The sequence below is a fragment of the Lissotriton helveticus genome, chromosome 12 (assembly GCF_964261635.1).
Source record: "Lissotriton helveticus chromosome 12, aLisHel1.1, whole genome shotgun sequence".
Classification (NCBI taxonomy): domain Eukaryota; kingdom Metazoa; phylum Chordata; class Amphibia; order Caudata; family Salamandridae; genus Lissotriton; species Lissotriton helveticus.
The window spans coordinates 658159084-658179173 of record NC_136073.1 but is presented as its reverse complement, the minus strand read 5'-3'; the positions used below and the strand labels follow the sequence as shown (position 1 = coordinate 658179173).

The following is a 20090-nucleotide window of genomic DNA, read 5'->3' as shown; positions in this document are numbered from 1 at the left end:
AACCTGAATATAGAAGCATATATCTGTCTAGGCTAGAGGCACATGAAACAGGACTGGCGTGCCGCTTCAAGTGTACCTGAGAGGAATCTGACTCAGGATTGGCCACCCTCTCAGGGCACCGACTCAGGATTGGCCAACCTCTATGGGGCACCTCCAACGGGCACAAATAACGGGCAAGCCCTATGAAAAGCACAGCGTGAGTCTAGGTGCCACCTTGAAAAAGGAGGGTGACGTCTGGCCTCTGACAGCAGGAATATTAAGAGAGGAGAAAACATACTGCCTGCTATCATGAAATTCCAAGATAGTCACGAAAAGCAATCTCATGCACTGCACAAGCTCTTTCCCATGATGCACCTCTCCTGCACTCTGTCTATGCAAATGAGCAAGCAGAGGAGTTCAGGAATAAAACACCTAAGCTCATGTCCCCAAAAAACAGCAGCAGACAACTCGCAGATATTCCCCAATTTCTAATGCTTTTCTTTTAAACACACAATAAACAGCCTCACCTGTGGTAAGGCTTAAAAAAATTGAATAAACTCGTAAATGTTCCTCTCCACGGAAATCTTTAGTAAAAGGCGAAAGATTTTTTCGTTTTGAAGAGAAACCAGAGTAAGTTAGAATATGGCTCTCTGGGGGTAAGTGGCACCACATCAAAGACCCCGTCATTGCGAGGGTGAGGACCTGAGAGGTATTTTCAAAATCTAAGAAAGAGGACAAGAACCAGGCCGGTGAGGGAAGCAGGCCCAAATTTCAGAGTCTCTGCTCAAAGCACAGAAAATCAAAAAGGTGGACAGTTCCCATGCGTCTGTCTGGGAATATGCAAATTCTTTTCTGTACACACCTCAGCTCATTAGGAGGCGTTGCAGCTGCTGTGCAAGGGGAACGGGAAGCGTGCATCAGGCTTTAGGTGAAGTGGCACTGTAGGACTTTCGTCCCCCAGCGATTTTACGCTTTCCACACCATCCTTCCAATCGATAGGCTGTGAGCCACCACTGTGCTCTGCACATAGCCATGCACTTTAAGTCCCTTTTTCGCACGTACTTTCATTAAACCTGAATATAGAAGTATATATCTGTCTAGGCTAGAGGCACATGAAACAGGACTGGCGTGCCGCTTCAAGTGTACCTGAGAGGAATCTGACTCAGGATTGGCCACCCTCTCAGGGCACCGACTCAGGATTGGCCAACCTCTATGGGGCACCTCCAACGGGCACAAATAACGGGCAAGCCCTATGAAAAGCACAGCGTGAGTCTAGGTGCCACCTTGAAAAAGGAGGGTGACGTCTGGCCTCTGACAGCAGGAATATTAAGAGAGGAGAAAACATACTGCCTGCTATCGTGAAATTCCAAGATAGTCACGAAAAGCAATCTCATGCACTGCACAAGCTCTTTCCCATGATGCACCTCTCCTGCACTCTGTCTATGCAAATGAGCAAGCAGAGAGTTCAGGAATAAAACACCTAAGCTCATGTCCCCAAAAAACAGCAGCAGACAACTCGCAGATATTCCCCAATTTCTAATGCTTTTCTTTTAAACACACGATAAACAGCCTCACCTGTGGTAAGGCTTAAAAAAATTGAATAAACTCGTAAATGTTCCTCTCCACGGAAATCTTTAGTAAAAGGCGAAATATTTTTTTATTTTGAAGAGAAACCAGAGTAAGTTAGAATATGGCTCTCTGGGGGTAAGTGGCACCACATCAAAGACCCCGTCATTGCGAGGGTGAGGACCTGAGAGGTATTTTCAAAATCTAAGAAAGAGGACGAGAACCAGGCCGGTGAGGGAAGCAGGCCCAAATTTCAGAGTCTCTGCTCAAAGCACAGAAAATCAAAAAGGTGGACAGTTCCCATGCGTCTGTCTGGGAATATGCAAATTCTTTTCTGTACACACCTCAGCTCATTAGGAGGCGTTGCGGCTGCTGGGCAAGGGGAACGGGAAGCGTGCATCAGGCTTTAGGTGAAGTGGCACTGTAGGACTTTTGTCCCCCAGCGATTTTACGCTTTCCACACCATCCTTCCAATCGTTAGGCTGTGAGCCACCACTGTGCTCTGCACATAGCCATGCACTTTAAGTCCCTTTTTCGCACGTACTTTCATTAAACCTGAATATAGAAGTATATATCTGTCTAGGCTAGAGGCACATGAAACAGGACTGGCGTGCCGCTTCAAGTGTACCTGAGAGGAATCTGACTCAGGATTGGCCACCCTCTCAGGGCACCGACTCAGGATTGGCCAACCTCTATGGGGCACCTCCAACGGGCACAAATAAAGGGCAAGCCCTATGAAAAGCACAGCGTGAGTCTAGGTGCCACCTTGAAAAAGGAGGGTGACGTCTGGCCTCTGACAGCAGGAATATTAAGAGAGGAGAAAACATACTGCCTGCTATCGTGAAATTCCAAGATAGTCACGAAAAGCAATCTCATGCACTGCACAAGCTCTTTCCCATGATGCACCTCTCCTGCACTCTGTCTATGCAAATGAGCAAGCAGAGAGTTCAGGAATAAAACACCTAAGCTCATGTCCCCAAAAAACAGCATCAGACAACTCGCAGATATTCCTCAATTTCTAATGCTTTTCTTTTAAACATACGATAAACAGCCTCACCTGTGGTAAGGCTTAACAAAATTGAATAAACTCGTAAATGTTCCTCTCCACGGAAATCTTTAGTAAAAGGCGAAAGATTTTTTCGTTTTGAAGAGAAACCAGAGTAAGTTAGAATATGGCTCTCTGGGGGTAAGTGGCACCACATCAAAGACCCCGTCATTGCGAGGGTGAGGACCTGAGAGGTATTTTCAAAATCTAAGAAAGAGGACAAGAACCAGGCCGGTGAGGGAAGCAGGCCCAAATTTCAGAGTCTCTGCTCAAAGCACAGAAAATCAAAAAGGTGGACAGTTCCCATGCGTCTGTCTGGGAATATGCAAATTCTTTTCTGTACACACCTCAGCTCATTAGGAGGCGTTGCGGATGCTGGGCAAGGGGAACGGGAAGCGTGCATCAGGCTTTAGGTGAAGTGGCACTGTAGGACTTTTGTCCCCCAGCGATTTTACGCTTTCCACACCATCCTTCCAATCGTTAGGCTGTGAGCCACCACTGTGCTCTGCACATAGCCATGCACTTTAAGTCCCTTTTTCGCACGTACTTTCATTAAACCTGAATATAGAAGCATATATCTGTCTAGGCTAGAGGCACATGAAACAGGACTGGCGTGCCGCTTCAAGTGTACCTGAGAGGAATCTGACTCAGGATTGGCCACCCTCTCAGGGCACCGACTCAGGATTGGCCAACCTCTATGGGGCACCTCCAACGGGCACAAATAACGGGCAAGCCCTATGAAAAGCACAGCGTGAGTCTAGGTGCCACCTTGAAAAAGGAGGGTGACGTCTGGCCTCTGACAGCAGGAATATTAAGAGAGGAGAAAACATACTGCCTGCTATCATGAAATTCCAAGATAGTCACGAAAAGCAATCTCATGCACTGCACAAGCTCTTTCCCATGATGCACCTCTCCTGCACTCTGTCTATGCAAATGAGCAAGCAGAGGAGTTCAGGAATAAAACACCTAAGCTCATGTCCCCAAAAAACAGCAGCAGACAACTCGCACATATTCCCCAATTTCTAATGCTTTTCTTTTAAACACACAATAAACAGCCTCACCTGTGGTAAGGCTTAAAAAAATTGAATAAACTCGTAAATGTTCCTCTCCACGGAAATCTTTAGTAAAAGGCGAAAGATTTTTTCGTTTTGAAGAGAAACCAGAGTAATTTAGAATATGGCTCTCTGGGGGTAAGTGGCACCACATCAAAGACCCCGTCATTGCGAGGGTGAGGACCTGAGAGGTATTTTCAAAATCTAAGAAAGAGGACAAGAACCAGGCCGGTGAGGGAAGCAGGCCCAAATTTCAGAGTCTCTGCTCAAAGCACAGAAAATCAAAAAGGTGGACAGTTCCCATGCGTCTGTCTGGGAATATGCAAATTCTTTTCTGTACACACCTCAGCTCATTAGGAGGCGTTGCAGCTGCTGTGCAAGGGGAACGGGAAGCGTGCATCAGGCTTTAGGTGAAGTGGCACTGTAGGACTTTCGTCCCCCAGCGATTTTACGCTTTCCACACCATCCTTCCAATCGATAGGCTGTGAGCCACCACTGTGCTCTGCACATAGCCATGCACTTTAAGTCCCTTTTTCGCACGTACTTTCATTAAACCTGAATATAGAAGTATATATCTGTCTAGGCTAGAGGCACATGAAACAGGACTGGCGTGCCGCTTCAAGTGTACCTGAGAGGAATCTGACTCAGGATTGGCCACCGACTCAGGATTGGCCAACCTCTATGGGGCACCTCCAACGGGCACAAATAACGGGCAAGCCCTATGAAAAGCACAGCGTGAGTCTAGGTGCCACCTTGAAAAAGGAGGGTGACGTCTGGCCTCTGACAGCAGGAATATTAAGAGAGGAGAAAACATACTGCCTGCTATCATGAAATTCCAAGATAGTCACGAAAAGCAATCTCATGCACTGCACAAGCTCTTTCCCATGATGCACCTCTCCTGCACTCTGTATATGCAAATGAGCAAGCAGAGAGTTCAGGAATAAAACACCTAAGCTCATGTCCCCAAAAAACAGCAGCAGACAACTCGCAGATATTCCCCAATTTCTAATGCTTTTCTTTTAAACACACAATAAACAGCCTCACCTGTGGTAAGGCTTAAAAAAATTGAATAAACTCGTAAATGTTCCTCTCCACGGAAATCTTTAGTAAAAGGCGAAAGATTTTTTCGTTTTGAAGAGAAACCAGAGTAAGTTAGAATATGGCTCTCTGGGGGTAAGTGGCACCACATCAAAGACCCCGTCATTGCGAGGGTGAGGACCTGAGAGGTATTTTCAGGCTCTAAGAAAGAGGACAAGAACCAGGCCGGTGAGGGAAGCAGGCCCAAATTTCAGAGTCTCTGCTCAAAGCACAGAAAATGAAAAAGGTGGACAGTTCCCATGCGTCTGTCTGGGAATATGCAAATTCTTTTCTGTACACACCTCAGCTCATTAGGAGGCGTTGCGGCTGCTGGGCAAGGGGAACGGGAAGCGTGCATCAGGCTTTAGGTGAAGCGGCACTGTAGGACTTTTGTCCCCCAGCGATTTTACGCTTTCCACACCATCCTTCCAATCGTTAGGCTGTGAGCCACCACTGTGCTCTGCACATAGCCATGCACTTTAAGTCCCTTTTTCGCACGTACTTTCATTAAACCTGAATATAGAAGTATATATCTGTCTAGGCTAGAGGCACATGAAACAGGACTGGCGTGCCGCTTCAAGTGTACCTGAGAGGAATCTGACTCAGGATTGGCCACCCTCTCAGGGCACCGACTCAGGATTGGCCAACCTCTATGGGGCACCTCCAACGGGCACAAATAACGGGCAAGCCCTATGAAAAGCACAGCGTGAGTCTAGGTGCCACCTTGAAAAAGGAGGGTGACGTCTGGCCTCTGACAGCAGGAATATTAAGAGAGGAGAAAACATACTGCCTGCTATCGTGAAATTCCAAGATAGTCACAAAAAGCAATCTCATGCACTGCACAAGCTCTTTCCCATGATGCACCTCTCCTGCACTCTGTCTATGCAAATGAGCAAGCAGAGAGTTCAGGAATAAAACACCTAAGCTCATGTCCCCAAAAAACAGCATCAGACAACTCGCAGATATTCCTCAATTTCTAATGCTTTTCTTTTAAACACACGATAAACAGCCTCACCTGTGGTAAGGCTTAAAAAAATTGAATAAACTCGTAAATGTTCCTCTCCACGGAAATCTTTAGTAAAAGGCGAAAGATTTTTTCGTTTTGAAGAGAAACCAGAGTAAGTTAGAATATGGCTCTCTGGGGGTAAGTGGCACCACATCAAAGACCCCGTCATTGCGAGGGTGAGGACCTGAGAGGTATTTTCAAAATCTAAGAAAGAGGACAAGAACCAGGCCGGTGAGGGAAGCAGGCCCAAATTTCAGAGTCTCTGCTCAAAGCACAGAAAATCAAAAAGGTGGACAGTTCCCATGCGTCTGTCTGGGAATATGCAAATTCTTTTCTGTACACACCTCAGCTCATTAGGAGGCGTTGCGGATGCTGGGCAAGGGGAACGGGAAGCGTGCATCAGGCTTTAGGTGAAGTGGCACTGTAGGACTTTTGTCCCCCAGCGATTTTACGCTTTCCACACCATCCTTCCAATCGTTAGGCTGTGAGCCACCACTGTGCTCTGCACATAGCCATGCACTTTAAGTCCCTTTTTCGCACGTACTTTCATTAAACCTGAATATAGAAGCATATATCTGTCTAGGCTAGAGGCACATGAAACAGGACTGGCGTGCCGCTTCAAGTGTACCTGAGAGGAATCTGACTCAGGATTGGCCACCCTGTCAGGGCACCGACTCAGGATTGGCCAACCTCTATGGGGCACCTCCAACGGGCACAAATAACGGGCAAGCCCTATGAAAAGCACAGCGTGAGTCTAGGTGCCACCTTGAAAAAGGAGGGTGACGTCTGGCCTCTGACAGCAGGAATATTAAGAGAGGAGAAAACATACTGCCTGCTATCATGAAATTCCAAGATAGTCACGAAAAGCAATCTCATGCACTGCACAAGCTCTTTCCCATGATGCACCTCTCCTGCACTCTGTCTATGCAAATGAGCAAGCAGAGGAGTTCAGGAATAAAACACCTAAGCTCATGTCCCCAAAAAACAGCAGCAGACAACTCGCAGATATTCCCCAATTTCTAATGCTTTTCTTTTAAACACACAATAAACAGCCTCACCTGTGGTAAGGCTTAAAAAAATTGAATAAACTCGTAAATGTTTCTCTCCACGGAAATCTTTAGTAAAAGGCGAAAGATTTTTTCGTTTTGAAGAGAAACCAGAGTAAGTTAGAATATGGCTCTCTGGGGGTAAGTGGCACCACATCAAAGACCCCGTCATTGCGAGGGTGAGGACCTGAGAGGTATTTTCAAAATCTAAGAAAGAGGACAAGAACCAGGCCGGTGAGGGAAGCAGGCCCAAATTTCAGAGTCTCTGCTCAAAGCACAGAAAATCAAAAAGGTGGACAGTTCCCATGCGTCTGTCTGGGAATATGCAAATTCTTTTCTGTACACACCTCAGCTCATTAGGAGGCATTGCGGCTGCTGGGCAAGGGGAACGGGAAGCGTGCATCAGGCTTTAGGTGAAGTGGCACTGTAGGACTTTTGTCCCCCAGCGATTTTACGCTTTCCACACCATCCTTCCAATCGTTAGGCTGTGAGCCACCACTGTGCTCTGCACATAGCCATGCACTTTAAGTCCCTTTTTCGCACGTACTTTCATTAAACCTGAATATAGAAGTATATATCTGTCTAGGCTAGAGGCACATGAAACAGGACTGGCGTGCCGCTTCAAGTGTACCTGAGAGGAATCTGACTCAGGATTGGCCACCCTCTCAGGGCACCGACTCAGGATTGGCCAACCTCTATGGGGCACCTCCAACGGGCACAAATAACGGGCAAGCCCTATGAAAAGCACAGCGTGAGTCTAGGTGCCACCTTGAAAAAGGAGGGTGACGTCTGGCCTCTGACAGCAGGAATATTAAGAGAGGAGAAAACATACTGCCTGCTATCGTGAAATTCCAAGATAGTCACGAAAAGCAATCTCATGCACTGCACAAGCTCTTTCCCATGATGCACCTCTCCTGCACTCTGTATATGCAAATGAGCAAGCAGAGAGTTCAGGAATAAAACACCTAAGCTCATGTCCCCAAAAAACAGCAGCAGACAACTCGCAGATATTCCCCAATTTCTAATGCTTTTCTTTTAAACACACAATAAACAGCCTCACCTGTGGTAAGGCTTAAAAAAATTGAATAAACTCGTAAATGTTCCTCTCCACGGAAATCTTTAGTAAAAGGCGAAAGATTTTTTCGTTTTGAAGAGAAACCAGAGTAAGTTAGAATATGGCTCTCTGGGGGTAAGTGGCACCACATCAAAGACCCCGTCATTGCGAGGGTGAGGACCTGAGAGGTATTTTCAAAATCTAAGAAAGAGGACAAGAACCAGGCCGGTGAGGGAAGCAGGCCCAAATTTCAGAGTCTCTGCTCAAAGCACAGAAAATCAAAAAGGTGGACAGTTCCCATGCGTCTGTCTGGGAATATGCAAATTCTTTTCTGTACACACCTCAGCTCATTAGGAGGCGTTGCGGATGCTGGGCAAGGGGAACGGGAAGCGTGCATCAGGCTTTAGGTGAAGTGGCACTGTAGGACTTTTGTCCCCCAGCGATTTTACGCTTTCCACACCATCCTTCCAATCGTTAGGCTGTGAGCCACCACTGTGCTCTGCACATAGCCATGCACTTTAAGTCCCTTTTTCGCACGTACTTTCATTAAACCTGAATATAGAAGCATATATCTGTCTAGGCTAGAGGCACATGAAACAGGACTGGCGTGCCGCTTCAAGTGTACCTGAGAGGAATCTGACTCAGGATTGGCCACCCTCTCAGGGCACCGACTCAGGATTGGCCAACCTCTATGGGGCACCTCCAACGGGCACAAATAACGGGCAAGCCCTATGAAAAGCACAGCGTGAGTCTAGGTGCCACCTTGAAAAAGGAGGGTGACGTCTGGCCTCTGACAGCAGGAATATTAAGAGAGGAGAAAACATACTGCCTGCTATCGTGAAATTCCAAGATAGTCACGAAAAGCAATCTCATGCACTGCACAAGCTCTTTCCCATGATGCACCTCTCCTGCACTCTGTATATGCAAATGAGCGAGCAGAGAGTTCAGGAATAAAACACCTAAGCTCATGTCCCCAAAAAACAGCAGCAGACAACTCGCAGATATTCCCCAATTTCTAATGCTTTTCTTTTAAACACACAATAAACAGCCTCACCTGTGGTAAGGCTTAAAAAAATTGAATAAACTCGTAAATGTTCCTCTCCACGGAAATCTTTAGTAAAAGGCGAAAGATTTTTTCGTTTTGAAGAGAAACCAGAGTAAGTTAGAATATGGCTCTCTGGGGGTAAGTGGCACCACATCAAAGACCCCGTCATTGCGAGGGTGAGGACCTGAGAGGTATTTTCAAAATCTAAGAAAGAGGACAAGAACCAGGCCGGTGAGGGAAGCAGGCCCAAATTTCAGAGTCTCTGCTCAAAGCACAGAAAATCAAAAAGGTGGACAGTTCCCATGCGTCTGTCTGGGAATATGCAAATTCTTTTCTGTACACACCTCAGCTCATTAGGAGGCGTTGCGGATGCTGGGCAAGGGGAACGGGAAGCGTGCATCAGGCTTTAGGTGAAGTGGCACTGTAGGACTTTTGTCCCCCAGCGATTTTACGCTTTCCACACCATCCTTCCAATCGTTAGGCTGTGAGCCACCACTGTGCTCTGCACATAGCCATGCACTTTAAGTCCCTTTTTCGCACGTACTTTCATTAAACCTGAATATAGAAGCATATATCTGTCTAGGCTAGAGGCACATGAAACAGGACTGGCGTGCCGCTTCAAGTGTACCTGAGAGGAATCTGACTCAGGATTGGCCACCCTCTCAGGGCACCGACTCAGGATTGGCCAACCTCTATGGGGCACCTCCAACGGGCACAAATAACGGGCAAGCCCTATGAAAAGCACAGCGTGAGTCTAGGTGCCACCTTGAAAAAGGAGGGTGACGTCTGGCCTCTGACAGCAGGAATATTAAGAGAGGAGAAAACATACTGCCTGCTATCGTGAAATTCCAAGATAGTCACGAAAAGCAATCTCATGCACTGCACAAGCTCTTTCCCATGATGCACCTCTCCTGCACTCTGTCTATGCAAATGAGCAAGCAGAGAGTTCAGGAATAAAACACCTAAGCTCATGTCCCCAAAAAACAGCATCAGACAACTCGCAGATATTCCTCAATTTCTAATGCTTTTCTTTTAAACACACGATAAACAGCCTCACCTGTGGTAAGGCTTAAAAAAATTGAATAAACTCGTAAATGTTCCTCTCCACGGAAATCTTTAGTAAAAGGCGAAAGATTTTTTCGTTTTGAAGAGAAACCAGAGTAAGTTAGAATATGGCTCTCTGGGGGTAAGTGGCACCACATCAAAGACCCCGTCATTGCGAGGGTGAGGACCTGAGAGGTATTTTCAAAATCTAAGAAAGAGGACAAGAACCAGGCCGGTGAGGGAAGCAGGCCCAAATTTCAGAGTCTCTGCTCAAAGCACAGAAAATCAAAAAGGTGGACAGTTCCCATGCGTCTGTCTGGGAATATGCAAATTCTTTTCTGTACACACCTCAGCTCATTAGGAGGCGTTGCGGATGCTGGGCAAGGGGAACGGGAAGCGTGCATCAGGCTTTAGGTGAAGTGGCACTGTAGGACTTTTGTCCCCCAGCGATTTTACGCTTTCCACACCATCCTTCCAATCGTTAGGCTGTGAGCCACCACTGTGCTCTGCACATAGCCATGCACTTTAAGTCCCTTTTTCGCACGTACTTTCATTAAACCTGAATATAGAAGCATATATCTGTCTAGGCTAGAGGCACATGAAACAGGACTGGCGTGCCGCTTCAAGTGTACCTGAGAGGAATCTGACTCAGGATTGGCCACCCTGTCAGGGCACCGACTCAGGATTGGCCAACCTCTATGGGGCACCTCCAACGGGCAAAAATAACGGGCAAGCCCTATGAAAAGCACAGCGTGAGTCTAGGTGCCACCTTGAAAAAGGAGGGTGACGTCTGGCCTCTGACAGCAGGAATATTAAGAGAGGAGAAAACATACTGCCTGCTATCATGAAATTCCAAGATAGTCACGAAAAGCAATCTCAAACACTGCACAAGCTCTTTCCCATGATGCACCTCTCCTGCACTCTGTCTATGCAAATGAGCAAGCAGAGAAGTTCAGGAATAAAACACCTAAGCTCATGTCCCCAAAAAACAGCAGCAGACAACTCGCAGATATTCCCCAATTTCTAATGCTTTTCTTTTAAACACACAATAAACAGCCTCACCTGTGGTAAGGCTTAAAAAAATTGAATAAACTCGTAAATGTTCCTCTCCACGGAAATCTTTAGTAAAAGGCGAAAGATTTTTTCGTTTTGAAGAGAAACCAGAGTAAGTTAGAATATGGCTCTCTGGGGGTAAGTGGCACCACATCAAAGACCCCGTCATTGCGAGGGTGAGGACCTGAGAGGTATTTTCAAAATCTAAGAAAGAGGACAAGAACCAGGCCGGTGAGGGAAGCAGGCCCAAATTTCAGAGTCTCTGCTCAAAGCACAGAAAATCAAAAAGGTGGACAGTTCCCATGCGTCTGTCTGGGAATATGCAAATTCTTTTCTGTACACACCTCAGCTCATTAGGAGGCATTGCGGCTGCTGGGCAAGGGGAACGGGAAGCGTGCATCAGGCTTTAGGTGAAGTGGCACTGTAGGACTTTTGTCCCCCAGCGATTTTACGCTTTCCACACCATCCTTCCAATCGTTAGGCTGTGAGCCACCACTGTGCTCTGCACATAGCCATGCACTTTAAGTCCCTTTTTCGCACGTACTTTCATTAAACCTGAATATAGAAGTATATATCTGTCTAGGCTAGAGGCACATGAAACAGGACTGGCGTGCCGCTTCAAGTGTACCTGAGAGGAATCTGACTCAGGATTGGCCACCCTCTCAGGGCACCGACTCAGGATTGGCCAACCTCTATGGGGCACCTCCAACGGGCACAAATAACGGGCAAGCCCTATGAAAAGCACAGCGTGAGTCTAGGTGCCACCTTGAAAAAGGAGGGTGACGTCTGGCCTCTGACAGCAGGAATATTAAGAGAGGAGAAAACATACTGCCTGCTATCGTGAAATTCCAAGATAGTCACGAAAAGCAATCTCATGCACTGCACAAGCTCTTTCCCATGATGCACCTCTCCTGCACTCTGTCTATGCAAATGAGCAAGCAGAGAGTTCAGGAATAAAACACCTAAGCTCATGTCCCCAAAAAACAGCATCAGACAACTCGCAGATATTCCTCAATTTCTAATGCTTTTCTTTTAAACATACGATAAACAGCCTCACCTGTGGTAAGGCTTAACAAAATTGAATAAACTCGTAAATGTTCCTCTCCACGGAAATCTTTAGTAAAAGGCGAAAGATTTTTTCGTTTTGAAGAGAAACCAGAGTAAGTTAGAATATGGCTCTCTGGGGGTAAGTGGCACCACATCAAAGACCCCGTCATTGCGAGGGTGAGGACCTGAGAGGTATTTTCAAAATCTAAGAAAGAGGACAAGAACCAGGCCGGTGAGGGAAGCAGGCCCAAATTTCAGAGTCTCTGCTCAAAGCACAGAAAATCAAAAAGGTGGACAGTTCCCATGCGTCTGTCTGGGAATATGCAAATTCTTTTCTGTACACACCTCAGCTCATTAGGAGGCGTTGCGGATGCTGGGCAAGGGGAACGGGAAGCGTGCATCAGGCTTTAGGTGAAGTGGCACTGTAGGACTTTTGTCCCCCAGCGATTTTACGCTTTCCACACCATCCTTCCAATCGTTAGGCTGTGAGCCACCACTGTGCTCTGCACATAGCCATGCACTTTAAGTCCCTTTTTCGCACGTACTTTCATTAAACCTGAATATAGAAGCATATATCTGTCTAGGCTAGAGGCACATGAAACAGGACTGGCGTGCCGCTTCAAGTGTACCTGAGAGGAATCTGACTCAGGATTGGCCACCCTCTCAGGGCACCGACTCAGGATTGGCCAACCTCTATGGGGCACCTCCAACGGGCACAAATAACGGGCAAGCCCTATGAAAAGCACAGCGTGAGTCTAGGTGCCACCTTGAAAAAGGAGGGTGACGTCTGGCCTCTGACAGCAGGAATATTAAGAGAGGAGAAAACATACTGCCTGCTATCGTGAAATTCCAAGATAGTCACGAAAAGCAATCTCATGCACTGCACAAGCTCTTTCCCATGATGCACCTCTCCTGCACTCTGTATATGCAAATGAGCGAGCAGAGAGTTCAGGAATAAAACACCTAAGCTCATGTCCCCAAAAAACAGCAGCAGACAACTCGCAGATATTCCCCAATTTCTAATGCTTTTCTTTTAAACACACAATAAACAGCCTCACCTGTGGTAAGGCTTAAAAAAATTGAATAAACTCGTAAATGTTCCTCTCCACGGAAATCTTTAGTAAAAGGCGAAAGATTTTTTCGTTTTGAAGAGAAACCAGAGTAAGTTAGAATATGGCTCTCTGGGGGTAAGTGGCACCACATCAAAGACCCCGTCATTGCGAGGGTGAGGACCTGAGAGGTATTTTCAAAATCTAAGAAAGAGGACAAGAACCAGGCCGGTGAGGGAAGCAGGCCCAAATTTCAGAGTCTCTGCTCAAAGCACAGAAAATCAAAAAGGTGGACAGTTCCCATGCGTCTGTCTGGGAATATGCAAATTCTTTTCTGTACACACCTCAGCTCATTAGGAGGCGTTGCGGATGCTGGGCAAGGGGAACGGGAAGCGTGCATCAGGCTTTAGGTGAAGTGGCACTGTAGGACTTTTGTCCCCCAGCGATTTTACGCTTTCCACACCATCCTTCCAATCGTTAGGCTGTGAGCCACCACTGTGCTCTGCACATAGCCATGCACTTTAAGTCCCTTTTTCGCACGTACTTTCATTAAACCTGAATATAGAAGCATATATCTGTCTAGGCTAGAGGCACATGAAACAGGACTGGCGTGCCGCTTCAAGTGTACCTGAGAGGAATCTGACTCAGGATTGGCCACCCTCTCAGGGCACCGACTCAGGATTGGCCAACCTCTATGGGGCACCTCCAACGGGCACAAATAACGGGCAAGCCCTATGAAAAGCACAGCGTGAGTCTAGGTGCCACCTTGAAAAAGGAGGGTGACGTCTGGCCTCTGACAGCAGGAATATTAAGAGAGGAGAAAACATACTGCCTGCTATCATGAAATTCCAAGATAGTCACGAAAAGCAATCTCATGCACTGCACAAGCTCTTTCCCATGATGCACCTCTCCTGCACTCTGTCTATGCAAATGAGCAAGCAGAGGAGTTCAGGAATAAAACACCTAAGCTCATGTCCCCAAAAAACAGCAGCAGACAACTCGCAGATATTCCCCAATTTCTAATGCTTTTCTTTTAAACACACAATAAACAGCCTCACCTGTGGTAAGGCTTAAAAAAATTGAATAAACTCGTAAATGTTCCTCTCCACGGAAATCTTTAGTAAAAGGCGAAAGATTTTTTCGTTTTGAAGAGAAACCAGAGTAAGTTAGAATATGGCTCTCTGGGGGTAAGTGGCACCACATCAAAGACCCCGTCATTGCGAGGGTGAGGACCTGAGAGGTATTTTCAAAATCTAAGAAAGAGGACAAGAACCAGGCCGGTGAGGGAAGCAGGCCCAAATTTCAGAGTCTCTGCTCAAAGCACAGAAAATCAAAAAGGTGGACAGTTCCCATGCGTCTGTCTGGGAATATGCAAATTCTTTTCTGTACACACCTCAGCTCATTAGGAGGCGTTGCAGCTGCTGTGCAAGGGGAACGGGAAGCGTGCATCAGGCTTTAGGTGAAGTGGCACTGTAGGACTTTCGTCCCCCAGCGATTTTACGCTTTCCACACCATCCTTCCAATCGATAGGCTGTGAGCCACCACTGTGCTCTGCACATAGCCATGCACTTTAAGTCCCTTTTTCGCACGTAATTTCATTAAACCTGAATATAGAAGTATATATCTGTCTAGGCTAGAGGCACATGAAACAGGACTGGCGTGCCGCTTCAAGTGTACCTGAGAGGAATCTGACTCAGGATTGGCCACCCTCTCAGGGCACCGACTCAGGATTGGCCAACCTCTATGGGGCACCTCCAACGGGCACAAATAACGGGCAAGCCCTATGAAAAGCACAGCGTGAGTCTAGGTGCCACCTTGAAAAAGGAGGGTGACGTCTGGCCTCTGACAGCAGGAATATTAAGAGAGGAGAAAACATACTGCCTGCTATCGTGAAATTCCAAGATAGTCACGAAAAGCAATCTCATGCACTGCACAAGCTCTTTCCCATGATGCACCTCTCCTGCACTCTGTCTATGCAAATGAGCAAGCAGAGAGTTCAGGAATAAAACACCTAAGCTCATGTCCCCAAAAAACAACATCAGACAACTCGCAGATATTCCTCAATTTCTAATGCTTTTCTTTTAAACACACGATAAACAGCCTCACCTGTGGTAAGGCTTAAAAAAATTGAATAAACTCGTAAATGTTCCTCTCCACGGAAATCTTTAGTAAAAGGCGAAAGATTTTTTCGTTTTGAAGAGAAACCAGAGTAAGTTAGAATATGGCTCTCTGGGGGTAAGTGGCACCACATCAAAGACCCCGTCATTGCGAGGGTGAGGACCTGAGAGGTATTTTCAGGCTCTAAGAAAGAGGACAAGAACCAGGCCGGTGAGGGAAGCAGGCCCAAATTTCAGAGTCTCTGCTCAAAGCACAGAAAATGAAAAAGGTGGACAGTTCCCATGCGTCTGTCTGGGAATATGCAAATTCTTTTCTGTACACACCTCAGCTCATTAGGAGGCGTTGCGGCTGCTGGGCAAGGGGAACGGGAAGCGTGCATCAGGCTTTAGGTGAAGCGGCACTGTAGGACTTTTGTCCCCCAGCGATTTTACGCTTTCCACACCATCCTTCCAATCGTTAGGCTGTGAGCCACCACTGTGCTCTGCACATAGCCATGCACTTTAAGTCCCTTTTTCGCACGTACTTTCATTAAACCTGAATATAGAAGTATATATCTGTCTAGGCTAGAGGCACATGAAACAGGACTGGCGTGCCGCTTCAAGTGTACCTGAGAGGAATCTGACTCAGGATTGGCCACCCTCTCAGGGCACCGACTCAGGATTGGCCAACCTCTATGGGGCACCTCCAACGGGCACAAATAACGGGCAAGCCCTATGAAAAGCACAGCGTGAGTCTAGGTGCCACCTTGAAAAAGGAGGGTGACGTCTGGCCTCTGACAGCAGGAATATTAAGAGAGGAGAAAACATACTGCCTGCTATCGTGAAATTCCAAGATAGTCACGAAAAGCAATCTCATGCACTGCACAAGCTCTTTCCCATGATGCACCTCTCCTGCACTCTGTCTATGCAAATGAGCAAGCAGAGAGTTCAGGAATAAAACACCTAAGCTCATGTCCCCAAAAAACAGCATCAGACAACTCGCAGATATTCCTCAATTTCTAATGCTTTTCTTTTAAAATCACGATAAACAGCCTCACCTGTGGTAAGGCTTAAAAAAATTGAATAAACTCGTAAATGTTCCTCTCCACGGAAATCTTTAGTAAAAGGCGAAAAATTTTTTCGTTTTGAAGAGAAACCAGAGTAAGTTAGAATATGGCTCTCTGGGGGTAAGTGGCACCACATCAAAGACCCCGTCATTGCGAGGGTGAGGACCTGAGAGGTATTTTCAAAATCTAAGAAAGAGGACAAGAACCAGGCCGGTGAGGGAAGCAGGCCCAAATTTCAGAGTCTCTGCTCAAAGCACAGAAAATCAAAAAGGTGGACAGTTCCCATGCGTCTGTCTGGGAATATGCAAATTCTTTTCTGTACACACCTCAGCTCATTAGGAGGCGTTGCGGATGCTGGGCAAGGGGAACGGGAAGCGTGCATCAGGCTTTAGGTGAAGTGGCACTGTAGGACTTTTGTCCCCCAGCGATTTTACGCTTTCCACACCATCCTTCCAATCGTTAGGCTGTGAGCCACCACTGTGCTCTGCACATAGCCATGCACTTTAAGTCCCTTTTTCGCACGTACTTTCATTAAACCTGAATATAGAAGCATATATCTGTCTAGGCTAGAGGCACATGAAACAGGACTGGCGTGCCGCTTCAAGTGTACCTGAGAGGAATCTGACTCAGGATTGGCCACCCTCTCAGGGCACCGACTCAGGATTGGCCAACCAACGGGCACAAATAACGGGCAAGCCCTATGAAAAGCACAGCGTGAGTCTAGGTGCCACCTTGAAAAAGGAGGGTGACGTCTGGCCTCTGACAGCAGGAATATTAAGAGAGGAGAAAACATACTGCCTGCTATCATGAAATTCCTAGATAGTCACGAAAAGCAATCTCATGCACTGCACAAGCTCTTTCCCATGATGCACCTCTCCTGCACTCTGTCTATGCAAATGAGCAAGCAGAGGAGTTCAGGAATAAAACACCTAAGCTCATGTCCCCAAAAAACAGCAGCAGACAACTCACAGATATTCCCCAATTTCTAATGCTTTTCTTTTAAACACACAATAAACAGCCTCACCTGTGGTAAGGCTTAAAAAAATTGAATAAACTCGTAAATGTTCCTCTCCACGGAAATCTTTAGTAAAAGGCGAAAGATTTTTTCGTTTTGAAGAGAAACCAGAGTAAGTTAGAATATGGCTCTCTGGGGGTAAGTGGCACCACATCAAAGACCCCGTCATTGCGAGGGTGAGGACCTGAGAGGTATTTTCAAAATCTAAGAAAGAGGACAAGAACCAGGCCGGTGAGGGAAGCAGGCCCAAATTTCAGAGTCTCTGCTCAAAGCACAGAAAATCAAAAAGGTGGACAGTTCCCATGCGTCTGTCTGGGAATATGCAAATTCTTTTCTGTACACACCTCAGCTCATTAGGAGGCATTGCGGCTGCTGGGCAAGGGGAACGGGAAGCGTGCATCAGGCTTTAGGTGAAGTGGCACTGTAGGACTTTTGTCCCCCAGCGATTTTACGCTTTCCACACCATCCTTCCAATCGTTAGGCTGTGAGCCACCACTGTGCTCTGCACATAGCCATGCACTTTAAGTCCCTTTTTCGCACGTACTTTCATTAAACCTGAATATAGAAGTATATATCTGTCTAGGCTAGAGGCACATGAAACAGGACTGGCGTGCCGCTTCAAGTGTACCTGAGAGGAATCTGACTCAGGATTGGCCACCCTCTCAGGGCACCGACTCAGGATTGGCCAACCTCTATGGGGCACCTCCAACGGGCACAAATAACGGGCAAGCCCTATGAAAAGCACAGCGTGAGTCTAGGTGCCACCTTGAAAAAGGAGGGTGACGTCTGGCCTCTGACAGCAGGAATATTAAGAGAGGAGAAAACATACTGCCTGCTATCATGAAATTCCAAGATAGTCACGAAAAGCAATCTCATGCACTGCACAAGCTCTTTCCCATGATGCACCTCTCCTGCACTCTGTCTATGCAAATGAGCAAGCAGAGGAGTTCAGGAATAAAACACCTAAGCTCATGTCCCCAAAAAACAGCAGCAGACAACTCGCAGATATTCCCCAATTTCTAATGCTTTTCTTTTAAACACACAATAAACAGCCTCACCTGTGGTAAGGCTTAAAAAAATTGAATAAACTCGTAAATGTTCCTCTCCACGGAAATCTTTAGTAAAAGGCGAAAGATTTTTTCGTTTTGAAGAGAAACCAGAGTAAGTTAGAATATGGCTCTCTGGGGGTAAGTGGCACCACATCAAAGACCCCGTCATTGCGAGGGTGAGGACCTGAGAGGTATTTTCAAAATCTAAGAAAGAGGACAAGAACCAGGCCGGTGAGGGAAGCAGGCCCAAATTTCAGAGTCTCTGCTCAAAGCACAGAAAATCAAAAAGGTGGACAGTTCCCATGCGTCTGTCTGGGAATATGCAAATTCTTTTCTGTACACACCTCAGCTCATTAGGAGGCGTTGCAGCTGCTGTGCAAGGGGAACGGGAAGCGTGCATCAGGCTTTAGGTGAAGTGGCACTGTAGGACTTTCGTCCCCCAGCGATTTTACGCTTTCCACACCATCCTTCCAATCGATAGGCTGTGAGCCACCACTGTGCTCTGCACATAGCCATGCACTTTAAGTCCCTTTTTCGCACGTAATTTCATTAAACCTGAATATAGAAGTATATATCTGTCTAGGCTAGAGGCACATGAAACAGGACTGGCGTGCCGCTTCAAGTGTACCTGAGAGGAATCTGACTCAGGATTGGCCACCCTCTCAGGGCACCGACTCAGGATTGGCCAACCTCTATGGGGCACCTCCAACGGGCACAAATAACGGGCAAGCCCTATGAAAAGCACAGCGTGAGTCTAGGTGCCACCTTGAAAAAGGAGGGTGACGTCTGGCCTCTGACAGCAGGAATATTAAGAGAGGAGAAAACATACTGCCTGCTATCGTGAAATTCCAAGATAGTCACGAAAAGCAATCTCATGCACTGCACAAGCTCTTTCCCATGATGCACCTCTCCTGCACTCTGTCTATGCAAATGAGCAAGCAGAGAGTTCAGGAATAAAACACCTAAGCTCATGTCCCCAAAAAACAACATCAGACAACTCGCAGATATTCCTCAATTTCTAATGCTTTTCTTTTAAACACACGATAAACAGCCTCACCTGTGGTAAGGCTTAAAAAAATTGAATAAACTCGTAAATGTTCCTCTCCACGGAAATCTTTAGTAAAAGGCGAAAGATTTTTTCTTTTTGAAGAGAAACCAGAGTAAGTTAGAATATGGCTCTCTGGGGGTAAGTGGCACCACATCAAAGACCCCGTCATTGCGAGGGTGAGGACCTGAGAGGTATTTTCAGGCTCTAAGAAAGAGGACAAGAACCAGGCCGGTGAGGGAAGCAGGCCCAAATTTCAGAGTCTCTGCTCAAAGCACAGAAAATGAAAAAGGTGGACAGTTCCCATGCGTCTGTCTGGGAATATGCAAATTCTTTTCTGTACACACCTCAGCTCATTAGGAGGCGTTGCGGCTGCTGGGCAAGGGGAACGGGAAGCGTGCATCAGGCTTTAGGTGAAGCGGCACTGTAGGACTTTTGTCCCCCAGCGATTTTACGCTTTCCACACCATCCTTCCAATCGTTAGGCTGTGAGCCACCACTGTGCTCTGCACATAGCCATGCACTTTAAGTCCCTTTTTCGCACGTACTTTCATTAAACCTGAATATAGAAGTATATATCTGTCTAGGCTAGAGGCACATGAAACAGGACTGGCGTGCCGCTTCAAGTGTACCTGAGAGGAATCTGACTCAGGATTGGCCACCCTCTCAGGGCACCGACTCAGGATTGGCCAACCTCTATGGGGCACCTCCAACGGGCACAAATAACGGGCAAGCCCTATGAAAAGCACAGCGTGA

General features: G+C 46.9%; 19 non-coding genes across 19 annotated transcripts; all 19 read right to left on the bottom strand.

The window, feature by feature from the left end:
- Positions 1 to 498: 498 nt before the first annotated feature.
- LOC144800023 (U5 spliceosomal RNA) lies at positions 499 to 613 on the bottom strand. The gene has a single exon (XR_013603945.1). It is a non-coding gene; the product is annotated as a U5 spliceosomal RNA (small nuclear RNA).
- Positions 614 to 1546: 933 nt separating this feature from the next.
- On the bottom strand, positions 1547 to 1661 carry LOC144800994 (U5 spliceosomal RNA). The gene has a single exon (XR_013604872.1). It is a non-coding gene; the product is annotated as a U5 spliceosomal RNA (small nuclear RNA).
- Positions 1662 to 2594: 933 nt separating this feature from the next.
- LOC144800703 (U5 spliceosomal RNA) lies at positions 2595 to 2709 on the bottom strand. Its single transcript, XR_013604591.1, has one exon. It is a non-coding gene; the product is annotated as a U5 spliceosomal RNA (small nuclear RNA).
- Positions 2710 to 3643: 934 nt separating this feature from the next.
- On the bottom strand, positions 3644 to 3758 carry LOC144800022 (U5 spliceosomal RNA). The gene has a single exon (XR_013603944.1). It is a non-coding gene; the product is annotated as a U5 spliceosomal RNA (small nuclear RNA).
- A 920-nt stretch (positions 3759 to 4678) lies between these two features.
- On the bottom strand, positions 4679 to 4793 carry LOC144800021 (U5 spliceosomal RNA). The gene has a single exon (XR_013603943.1). It is a non-coding gene; the product is annotated as a U5 spliceosomal RNA (small nuclear RNA).
- A 933-nt stretch (positions 4794 to 5726) lies between these two features.
- LOC144800018 (U5 spliceosomal RNA) lies at positions 5727 to 5841 on the bottom strand. Its single transcript, XR_013603941.1, has one exon. It is a non-coding gene; the product is annotated as a U5 spliceosomal RNA (small nuclear RNA).
- A 934-nt stretch (positions 5842 to 6775) lies between these two features.
- On the bottom strand, positions 6776 to 6890 carry LOC144801168 (U5 spliceosomal RNA). The gene has a single exon (XR_013605038.1). It is a non-coding gene; the product is annotated as a U5 spliceosomal RNA (small nuclear RNA).
- Positions 6891 to 7823: 933 nt separating this feature from the next.
- On the bottom strand, positions 7824 to 7938 carry LOC144800017 (U5 spliceosomal RNA). Its single transcript, XR_013603940.1, has one exon. It is a non-coding gene; the product is annotated as a U5 spliceosomal RNA (small nuclear RNA).
- Positions 7939 to 8871: 933 nt separating this feature from the next.
- LOC144800016 (U5 spliceosomal RNA) lies at positions 8872 to 8986 on the bottom strand. Its single transcript, XR_013603939.1, has one exon. It is a non-coding gene; the product is annotated as a U5 spliceosomal RNA (small nuclear RNA).
- Positions 8987 to 9919: 933 nt separating this feature from the next.
- On the bottom strand, positions 9920 to 10034 carry LOC144800015 (U5 spliceosomal RNA). Its single transcript, XR_013603938.1, has one exon. It is a non-coding gene; the product is annotated as a U5 spliceosomal RNA (small nuclear RNA).
- Positions 10035 to 10968: 934 nt separating this feature from the next.
- Positions 10969 to 11083, bottom strand: LOC144800014 (U5 spliceosomal RNA). Its single transcript, XR_013603937.1, has one exon. It is a non-coding gene; the product is annotated as a U5 spliceosomal RNA (small nuclear RNA).
- Positions 11084 to 12016: 933 nt separating this feature from the next.
- LOC144800701 (U5 spliceosomal RNA) lies at positions 12017 to 12131 on the bottom strand. The gene has a single exon (XR_013604589.1). It is a non-coding gene; the product is annotated as a U5 spliceosomal RNA (small nuclear RNA).
- Positions 12132 to 13064: 933 nt separating this feature from the next.
- Positions 13065 to 13179, bottom strand: LOC144800013 (U5 spliceosomal RNA). Its single transcript, XR_013603936.1, has one exon. It is a non-coding gene; the product is annotated as a U5 spliceosomal RNA (small nuclear RNA).
- A 934-nt stretch (positions 13180 to 14113) lies between these two features.
- Positions 14114 to 14228, bottom strand: LOC144800012 (U5 spliceosomal RNA). Its single transcript, XR_013603935.1, has one exon. It is a non-coding gene; the product is annotated as a U5 spliceosomal RNA (small nuclear RNA).
- A 933-nt stretch (positions 14229 to 15161) lies between these two features.
- Positions 15162 to 15276, bottom strand: LOC144800011 (U5 spliceosomal RNA). Its single transcript, XR_013603934.1, has one exon. It is a non-coding gene; the product is annotated as a U5 spliceosomal RNA (small nuclear RNA).
- Positions 15277 to 16209: 933 nt separating this feature from the next.
- LOC144800470 (U5 spliceosomal RNA) lies at positions 16210 to 16324 on the bottom strand. The gene has a single exon (XR_013604370.1). It is a non-coding gene; the product is annotated as a U5 spliceosomal RNA (small nuclear RNA).
- A 918-nt stretch (positions 16325 to 17242) lies between these two features.
- On the bottom strand, positions 17243 to 17357 carry LOC144800010 (U5 spliceosomal RNA). Its single transcript, XR_013603933.1, has one exon. It is a non-coding gene; the product is annotated as a U5 spliceosomal RNA (small nuclear RNA).
- A 934-nt stretch (positions 17358 to 18291) lies between these two features.
- On the bottom strand, positions 18292 to 18406 carry LOC144800009 (U5 spliceosomal RNA). Its single transcript, XR_013603932.1, has one exon. It is a non-coding gene; the product is annotated as a U5 spliceosomal RNA (small nuclear RNA).
- A 933-nt stretch (positions 18407 to 19339) lies between these two features.
- On the bottom strand, positions 19340 to 19454 carry LOC144800520 (U5 spliceosomal RNA). The gene has a single exon (XR_013604416.1). It is a non-coding gene; the product is annotated as a U5 spliceosomal RNA (small nuclear RNA).
- Between the last annotated feature and the right edge of the window lie 636 nt (positions 19455 to 20090).